Source organism: Python bivittatus, unplaced genomic scaffold (assembly GCF_059951505.1).
Source record: "Python bivittatus isolate LINGU-HERP-01145 unplaced genomic scaffold, Pbiv_v1 ctg000680_np1212, whole genome shotgun sequence".
Classification (NCBI taxonomy): domain Eukaryota; kingdom Metazoa; phylum Chordata; class Lepidosauria; order Squamata; family Pythonidae; genus Python; species Python bivittatus.
In genome coordinates, this window is record NW_028277095.1 from 5,698,359 (window position 1) to 5,707,675 (window position 9,317).

The window sequence follows — 9,317 nt, forward strand, 5'->3', positions numbered from 1 at the left end:
CAGCTGATCCACACCTTTAGCGCCATTTCACAATATGCATTAAATCAGGAAGAATCTGGTAGCACCTTTTCACACCTTGATTAAAAGGCATAAGCTTTCATGAGCTCATTTTTATAAAAGGTATTAGTCTGAAAAAGTGCTACAAGAGTTTTTCTGGTTTTGGACTAGCAGAGACTAACACAGCTCTCCTCCACAAGTCAAAACGTGGGTCCTCTTGGCTATCCTGGTTCTTTTGGACGGAATAACCAATTGTACATCTATTCATGCTTGTCTTTTCTCTACCCAGAGGGTTATAATAAATAACCAACATTTAAAAAGTTGTAAAGCTGCTGTGGAGATCTGTGTGTCAGAGGAAGTAGTTAAGAATTATGAGCGCTATCCAATTGGCGCCTTCCTCTGTGGGTTTTTCCCTCCCTGTTTCAAATGACAGAACCAGTCCCATCACAGCCATCATCCTAAAACAGAACAAAAAGAGCATTTATTCTTAGCACAATTTGTTTTGAAATATAGTTCTACTGCCACTCTGATGCAATATCAGAGACCCTTCTGCAAGGGGCATATTTTGGCTGTTTGCATGCTACAGGCTTACCCAGGTTAAGTAGGGGGATACTGGCTAGATTTGCGTGGCATGCTCATCTTAAGAAAGAGTTAGCCTTCCTGAGTTTTTTTTCTTTTTTTTGTAATTCAGCATGTGTGAACGCAGCCCTTTGAAATGAAGGCATTCAGTAAGAAGATATATAGTGTGTTGTGCATAACCACTGCGTTATTTCCACTCTAATCCAATAAAAGCTCTCATGGAAGAGGAAGAGGATCAAATGTGGCGGGCTGAGCAACATTATCCCCAGAGGTCTTTTTTGATTTCTGCTTCTTAATCATCATCAATCCCATTTTCTGTCACTTGGAATCCAGGCACATCCATGGTAAGGGTGCATGTGCCTTATAAGTCACTGTAAAAATGGAACACATTTTGTAATTTGCGACTGTTAGGACTGAGACAAATTGCATCATTCATGTTATTTGTCCTGTGGCATAATGAGGGACATGATGTCATTGTGTCTTCTTGTAGACACTTATGGTGGAATCTATGCCCGCTTCCTGGTCTTTTCAGTTTCTTCCCAGCTAGTGATACACAAAGGTTTCTCTCAGCCTCTTTGTAAAAAGCATCCTGGAGCAAATGTGCTTCCAACAGAAGGATGAACATCTAAGAAGATGGTTGTGTTTTGTTCTCTCTTCCGCTTAGCCATGAGAAATCCAACACTCATCTTAAAGTGGCCAAGTTTGGACAGCACTGGTATAGAGGATCCCTCTCTTGCAGCTGGAGATGACTGCTTCTCCAAAAAGACAGCTTGGAGCCATTGGACCTTCCCCTAACATGGCTGGCTGGGGAATTCTGGGAGTTGAAGTCCACTCATCTTAAAGTGGCCAAGTTTGGACAACACTGCTCTATACATTCCTCACTATAGACCTCAGTTTTGGTCTTTAGGCTTCCATCTTGCTGACCAAGGCTGGTGATCAAAACAAGGAAGCTCCAGGTTAAAAGAACATGGAGAACAGAGTGCCTTAGCACCTGGATGTGCTAAGCCAGTTTTCCTCAATCTGGTGTCCTCTGGATGTGTTGCCATGGCTCCCAAAATTCCCAGCCAGGATGGTCACTGCTTGCTCAGAGTTTGGGAGTTGTGCCCTCATCCCAACTAGAGGACACCAGATTGAGAATCTTATGATAAGCCACCCCTTCCCTGAACTCCTACAGTAACTCAGAGCCCTCCAGAGTCATTTTGGAGTTGGGTAGTGTCTAAATCTAAATAAATAAATTAAACTTCTGACCACCTGTAAATACCCAGAACTTCAGGATTTTTAGTCTAGTGGTGCCAGACCACCCACCAGTGCCATGACTCCTCCTTTAGGAAGGCCACAGTGATCCTTCTGTCCCTTGTGTTTTACGTCTCAGCTTAATGCAACTTCAGAATCAGTCTTCTGGTCACTGCTTTGCTCTGTCGCAGCCCTAGATATCTCTTCCTCTTGGTGGCCTGAGAACATCTGACTCTTCTTTGTCAGGATCACATACTACAATCTACCCCCTACCATGTATTTCAACCAATCTGAAATCTTCCAGATGTGTTACAACTGACTCTATTGACAGGGGATGATGGGAGTTGTAGCTAATGCATTTGGAGGGCCTAGCTTCGGGAATATGGTTCAAAGCAGTCCATCTTTCATCTTTCTCAGCAGATTAAAGGCGTGTAGCAAACCTCCATCTCACTCCTTTTCCTTTGCCCTAGGTTTCTATCGTTCTCTTTTTGTCTGGCTTTACATGTTGGGTTAAGACAAAGTTTGCTCAATAACCTCCAGATGATCCCAGGCATACCAGAGGCAGCTATGGCACTCGGGAAGAAATGAAAGGGCTCTGAACATCCTCAAGGTGATTGGGGTAAGGAGCCCATCGGTTTAAATATTTGATGGTTGCATTCTTGCAGCCTAAACCAGTCCTTTTTCTCTACTCAGTCTCATTCAGTTTGAGGAAACACGACTGACTTACAGAATGTATTTCAAAGGAGGAAAAAATGTTGTGGAATTCTGATGGGTGAAGGTTGTGCTCTTTTAACACAAGGTGGCTGAGAGATGGACGTGAAGGTCCTGTCTTCCATTGTATCATAGCCTTTTTGGCTTCTTCCACTTCCATTCAAACTGGAGGGGAGACTTCAGGAGGGAACTCCTTTTTGGGAAGTGGAGGAGAGAGAATTTTCTAATTACTAGGGCTACTGTCACCCTCACTGCTGAGTTTTGCCATGGTGGGGCAATTACTGTATCCCAGAATTTCCCCTTTCTCGCAAATCGGGGGGAAAGGGGCATTTCTTTTTTATGCTGACAAATTTGGCGGAGAATTTTGAAAGGCTATTTGTATCCAGTTCCAGGACTTGATTGAGGCCCACAACAGGAATTAAAATCCGAGCAATTGGGCAGAGATTTTGGATCCTGGACAAAAAGAAGAAGCTGAGTCAGGCGTTTCACAGTCAAAGGGCAGCTGTCTTCCCACATGCTTTCACCACAATCTGGGATTTCCCCCCTCCCTTTTCTGTTATACCTTTCCTGCCTCCCGGACATTTTACAGCCTTCAGATGCCAGAGCAGAGAATAATGGGCAACAGGTGCCAGGATGCCTGTTGAGTGAATGTCTTGCCTGCCTGCTGCCGAATCCAGCAAGGCTGCTGCTCCTGCCAGGACTGGGCCCATCCTTGCCATGACCTTTGATGTTGGGGTGGGATGGTCACAGATGCTGGCTTTTTTCCCAGAAGGGCAGGTGCACTGTGATCCACCAAACACAGCCCGTTGTGTGAGTCCCTGGTGTGAGGTCCAGCAGGATGCGCACAAGGAACAAGGGCCAACTTACGTAGGCGAGTTTCACCAAATGGGCCCATGCCAGCTGCAAGGAAACAGTTTGGGGACAGACGGAAGTAGGCTGGGAGGGGTTGGCTTGGCCCACACATTCCCTGCCTTACTAAGTGAGCTGTTTAGGCCCTGCATTGAGGTATGCAATCAAGCTAATGATACGATGAGCCTTGGAGCACCGTGGTGATATTTTGTTTATTCTACAGCTACAGGCCTTAGAGATTCCTGGAAGAGGAAACAGCAAGGTAAACCAGTTTATATCTGAGCTATAATGGGTTGAGGCTTGGATTACTCGATACAGGCTGCAAAACGTGGGATAGCCACTAGATGGCAATAAATGGGCATCAAAGACTCTCTTTGCTTCCATCTCTGGTCATTTGAACAACTGCAGCCAGTTATAGTTGCAGTACTGAGGCTCAACCTACTTTACTTGACACACAACACATTGAGGGCTACTCAAAGATGGAGAATTCTGGGAACTATTCCGTTCCAGCGCGCCTGGGAGTATGTAGATAAGAATAACTTTATGTTGCATCTGTGAGCCCTCCCACAAATAGTGATAGTGTAGGAGGAGAGCTGTGTGAGTCTTCCTCCCCTTTTCCCCACTGATTTCATCAGTTTAGGTACTCTATACGCCTGTTGAAGTAAGCTGTACTTCATGAAAGCTTATGCCTTTTAAGAAAATGTGTGCCTGCCAACAGGGAGAAGCTTTCTTGCGACAGTTCGATATGGTTTGAGCAGAGTTGAACTAAATACTCGCAAGGGTAAATGAATTGTTGAAATTTCTAGCCCAGCATTCACATTAATTGGAATTTAATGTGAATCTTTCTGCCCTCAAATGAAAGTGTTTTAAAATTTGTGGATATTTCCTGATTTGGCAGATATTAAATTAAAAAATCTCATGAGCATTCAAATATTGTACACCGTTTATAAAATAACTTCATTGCTGGCACTTAGCATAGGACAGGAGAAACCCATAAGGCTAAGTGGGTACCTTTAGCAGTCATTAGCCATGTCATATATAATAGTAACCATGATGTTTTAACCATGGTACGTTAGGCATGCTATAATGGCTGCACTCATATATACTGCTACCCCAAAATACACTTAATTACAAATTCACCAGTCTTCCATCCATAGATATCCAAAGAGAGAGAGAGAGGGCCCACATAATGCCTGACAGGTAAAAGCAGCTCAGAGGGAAGGCTACTCTGAAGGGACACAGGCACCACAACAACCCAAGACAAAATAGCCATGGAGGGTAGTGACCATGGGCAAGGCAGGGAGAGGGCATACCCACAACAGTACAACGGCCAATAGGAGCAATGCTGTTGCCTACAGTGAAGTGAGGTGATGCAAACGGACTGCATGGCATAGCTTGTGCTGGAAGAACTTGGAAAACACTTAAGAAGCAAAACAGGAAAACATGAATGAAGTCAGCCTCCATGGTAGGTCATGGCTGATGTCATCCATTTATGAACGCTAAAGACACCTGTTAAGGCATCTCTGAGCCAACGGTTGGCATGTCATGCAAGAGACCTAAGGTTCAAGCGTTGTATGAGGGAATACAGCTGCTAGAGCTTTTCCTGACTAAGCGTGTTGGGAAAATCCAGCTACAGAATCCCTTTCGCCAGGCTGAGGATGAACTGCCTTGGCAGCATACGAGCATGTTAATTATCAAATAGCTTCCATGCTGTATCCAGTGCTGTAGGACTTAGCATCTTACTAAAATCTCCGTTTTCCCCTGGCATCTCTTTGAACGTCACCTTGACAGCTTTGGCACTGTTCTATTATTTTGGATACTGCAATAATCAAATGCCTCCCTCATTTACCTGAAGAACTGTAACTCAGTGGTGGATTCTGTTTGTGTAATGCAAAATGTTCTGATAGCTATCTGAAACAGGCATGTCCTGATATACAGATCTGAAAGACATGCCCTGATAGGTATCTGAAATCCCAGACAACTGTTACCATCCATGATAATCCTTGGATGTTTGGACCAGTGGCTTAATCAGAAATAAGACAACTGAGTTTATGTATCGTGCTAATGACACTGTACTTTTCTGACTTGGGTCTTAAATGGAAAATGTGGAATGCAGCTCTCTCTAGTGAATGATCTTGATATCTGTCTCTCCCCCCGCCACCACCTTGCCTGCTTTACATGAGGGGACTCTTAGCATTACAGTACTGAAAGTTATTACTCAGAAGATATTTGGTAATTCCTTCCTAATGTTTTGTTGCTGTATCAACATGTCCACATCTGGTTGTTCTGATTGCCACATTTGATATCACAGAGCTGGAACAAGAATAGAAGACGGCAATCAAAATGATCAAGGGGCTCAAACATCTTCCCTAGGAAAAAGGGCTAGAAAGCTTGGGGTCCTTCAGCTTGGGCAAAAAGGCATCAGGAAGGGGAGATATGTATAAATCACACAAGGCGTGGAGAAAGTGGACAGGGAGATTTTCTGCTTCTCTTCAAGCACTAAGACCAGGGGTTGAGGCTGATTGGAGGGAGATTTAAAGTAGGTAAAAGGAAATACAGGTAGTCCCCAGGTTAAGAATGAGTTCCATTCCCAAGGTCTATCCTGAAGTCAAATTTGTATGTAAGCAGGAATAGTATTATTGTATAATATTATATAAGCAGTATTGTGTAATGAAGCATTGTGTATTTTACTTGAATTGTTGTGAATTTAACTCAGATTTTGCTACAATAGGCTCCATTCTTAACTATGGGTCTGTAACTTGGGCGTTCGTAACCTGGGGACTATCTGTACTTCTTCACACAGCACATAATTAAGTTGCAGAATTTATTGTCACAAGTCTTGGTGATGGCTACTAATCTGGATGATGTGAAAAAATGGACTGGATAAATTCATTGAGGGCATTCTATCAACAGCTCTTGTCTTGAAGATTCAGTTTTACTCCAGGTCAGAGGCACATGCCTCTGAATACCAGCTGGAGGGGAACAACGGTGCGAGGGGTATAAGCCTCCATCTCCTGTACCCCAGACGGATCTGGTTGGCCACTATGAGAAACAAGACCATTGGACTAAGATGGTCCTTGGGCTGACTCAGCAGGGATGTTCATGTTTTGTTTTGGTAGTGGTGACGGTAAGAATTCTAGTTAAGAGAGGGCACTAGGTTGGGGAAGACCTCTGTATACAAATTTTTGGTACATACATACATACATGCATACATTTATTTATTTTTTAAAAATTGTATAGCCACCCATCTTTGTACAGACACCCATTTTATTTATTTAAATGATTTGTACAGCCACCCATCTTATGTAAGATAACCCTGAGCAGCTCACAACAGTAATAAAATAAAATAAATACATGAAAAGCATAAAAACTAACAAAAACAGAACATACCTAGCACCCAACACGGCGCGCGCACACACACACAGATATCACAACTGTGGAACATGCAGTGACAATATACGGTACTGAATACTGCACCTTAAAAATAAGGTACAGAAGTGAGAAAGGTGCAGAAAATACAGACTGAAATGATCAAGAGGCTGGAGCAACTTCCCTGACAGGAAAGAATACGTATTTGGGGAATTTTAGTGTTAAAGGAGAGGCAAAAAAGACCAGATGATAAGTTTATAAAGGGTAACATGGTCTGGATAAAGTGGAGGGGAATAATTTTTCCTCTCATTATACTACAATCTAGAGAAATCCAGTGAAGCTGAGTGGTGGGAAATTGAAAAAACACATGGTTATCTTTACACAATATGTTGGACTTGGCTAAAATAGGTTAATTTATGGTTCTGCACGTTACAGGACTCCAGCCATTGTCATATCACATTGTATGACACACTAATGAATACAATGGGCATGTTTTTATAAATCAGAAATTAGTGTGTATGAATACAACCATCAAGATGTATCTCTTCGCACAGGGCACAATTAAATTATGAAATCTGCTACTGCATAATTTGGAGTCTGCCCTTACTGTTGTTTACAACATTACCAGAATAGCTTAGCAACTGCAATTTTATCTCCAGCCCCATCCATCCTCAGGCTATGACTGTGCGACATATCCTGCTGTTTTGCATAGTGCGATACATTAGCCAGCCATCAGATTCAGAGAACTAAGTCAGGACAATCCATCACTATCCTGGTAGTTTTTTCTGTTGCCCTCAAAAGAGCTAAGTTTGACCAAGGATAGCTGGTATGGCAGGCTCCATCTTTGAAAAGAGATGAACAAATTAATGGGGAAAAAGGCTATTAATGGCTACTACTCATGTAATGTCATATGCTTCCCGTTAGGTACAATATATGCTTTTGGATGTAGGCTTTGAGTGCTACCAATCAAAAGGCATTGTGAATTTTCCCATTTTCATCAACCAATATTTTTGTGGTTGGATAAAATATAAGAAATTAAAAAAAATGTTACAGTGGAAGAGAAACCCTCCTCATAAAACTCCATAAATAAAGCAAACCAACTAATAAGAAAAGTCTTTGCTGCAACCATTATGGTCTTAATACTAGTTGTAAAGGACATTTCCATTTGTCCTGCATATTAGAGTCCCATTAGCATTTGATCAGCATTTAAGAGTACAGAATGCAGAAATTGCTCTTGGCCTCTTTGTTTTTGAGACTGTGAATGCACCAAAGATGTTGTGTTTTCAGTAAAACATGGCAGCGCAGTATGTGAGACACGTCTGTCCATATAGTCCAGAACTTGTATATTCCAAGGTCGGCCTTCTAATCCATTTAAATAGAGATGCCATGCGTGTGAATCTGTGCCTTTTCCTCCCCAAAGCACACACTTGTCACTAAAGCTGGATAAGCTGATGTTCTGTCTTGTAAAGCTGGCAAGATCAATGGGAAGCTGATGGTGATACTGATGGAACGAACAATGGAAATGTTTCCTTCCTAATCACCAGCACTGATAAAATATCTGAACCAACCAGGTGGTGAAAAATGTAAATGGCACCTCTCCCTTGATTCTTCCAAATAACACAGATAGAACACATTTCAGCTCTTTACTTACAAATTTTTTTCTTTATTTTATGAAAACATTCCATTCAAAATAAGCTAGTCCTGTCTGCCAGCCATTTGCAACTAGAGCTTCTCAGATATCTATTTCATTAATTCATTTTCATTTTTTTTTATTGAAATGAACATCTTCTAAGTGGCTTACAAATCTCTATTTGACATAACTGATACAATATTAGTCACTTTAGATACATATGCAATGGTATGGTATGCCCCCTCATGGCCAGGGACATTTATTGCATCTGATGGAAATTGTTCAACAAATCTGTAAATGCACAAGGAATAAAATTCAGAATTACCTTGATAGAATAAGCTAGATGATACTATGAAAACTGAATTCAGCCAAGAAAAATATAGTTTTGCATTTAAATTTAGTGAATAAACTTATGAAGTGCATGTTTAGGATGAAGGAATCCTTGGCTTGTCAAAAATATAAAAGACAAGACTGTGGTTGACCACAAGTCTTCAGTGTAAGGTAATTTTTAAAAATGCAGATGTGGCTGTATTGCTGGAACCATAGTCTCTACATAAGTAGTAATCATTTTACTAGTCTGAAGTACTCTATCCAATTTGGGGTGCTGCATTTATAGAGGATATAAGCCAATTGGAAATGATTTAAAGGTTAGCACCAAAAGAACAGAAGACAAATGTATATGCTCTTTATATACCAACAAGGTTGCCATACAGAAAGGTGCAAAGTTTTATTTTTTGCTGCCACAAGGACTAAATCTAAAGGGCTTAAGATATCAATGACAGATTTTACCTTATAATTAGTGTTAAATATGGTTTAATTATATACACAACTTCTTAGACAATCAGATTAACCTGTCTCCCCCAAGATTTCTTGTGTAATCTGAGGGCTTTATGTGGCTTCATTAAGTTGGCTATCTTGACTGCTTTATTAAGGTTCACACATCACACTA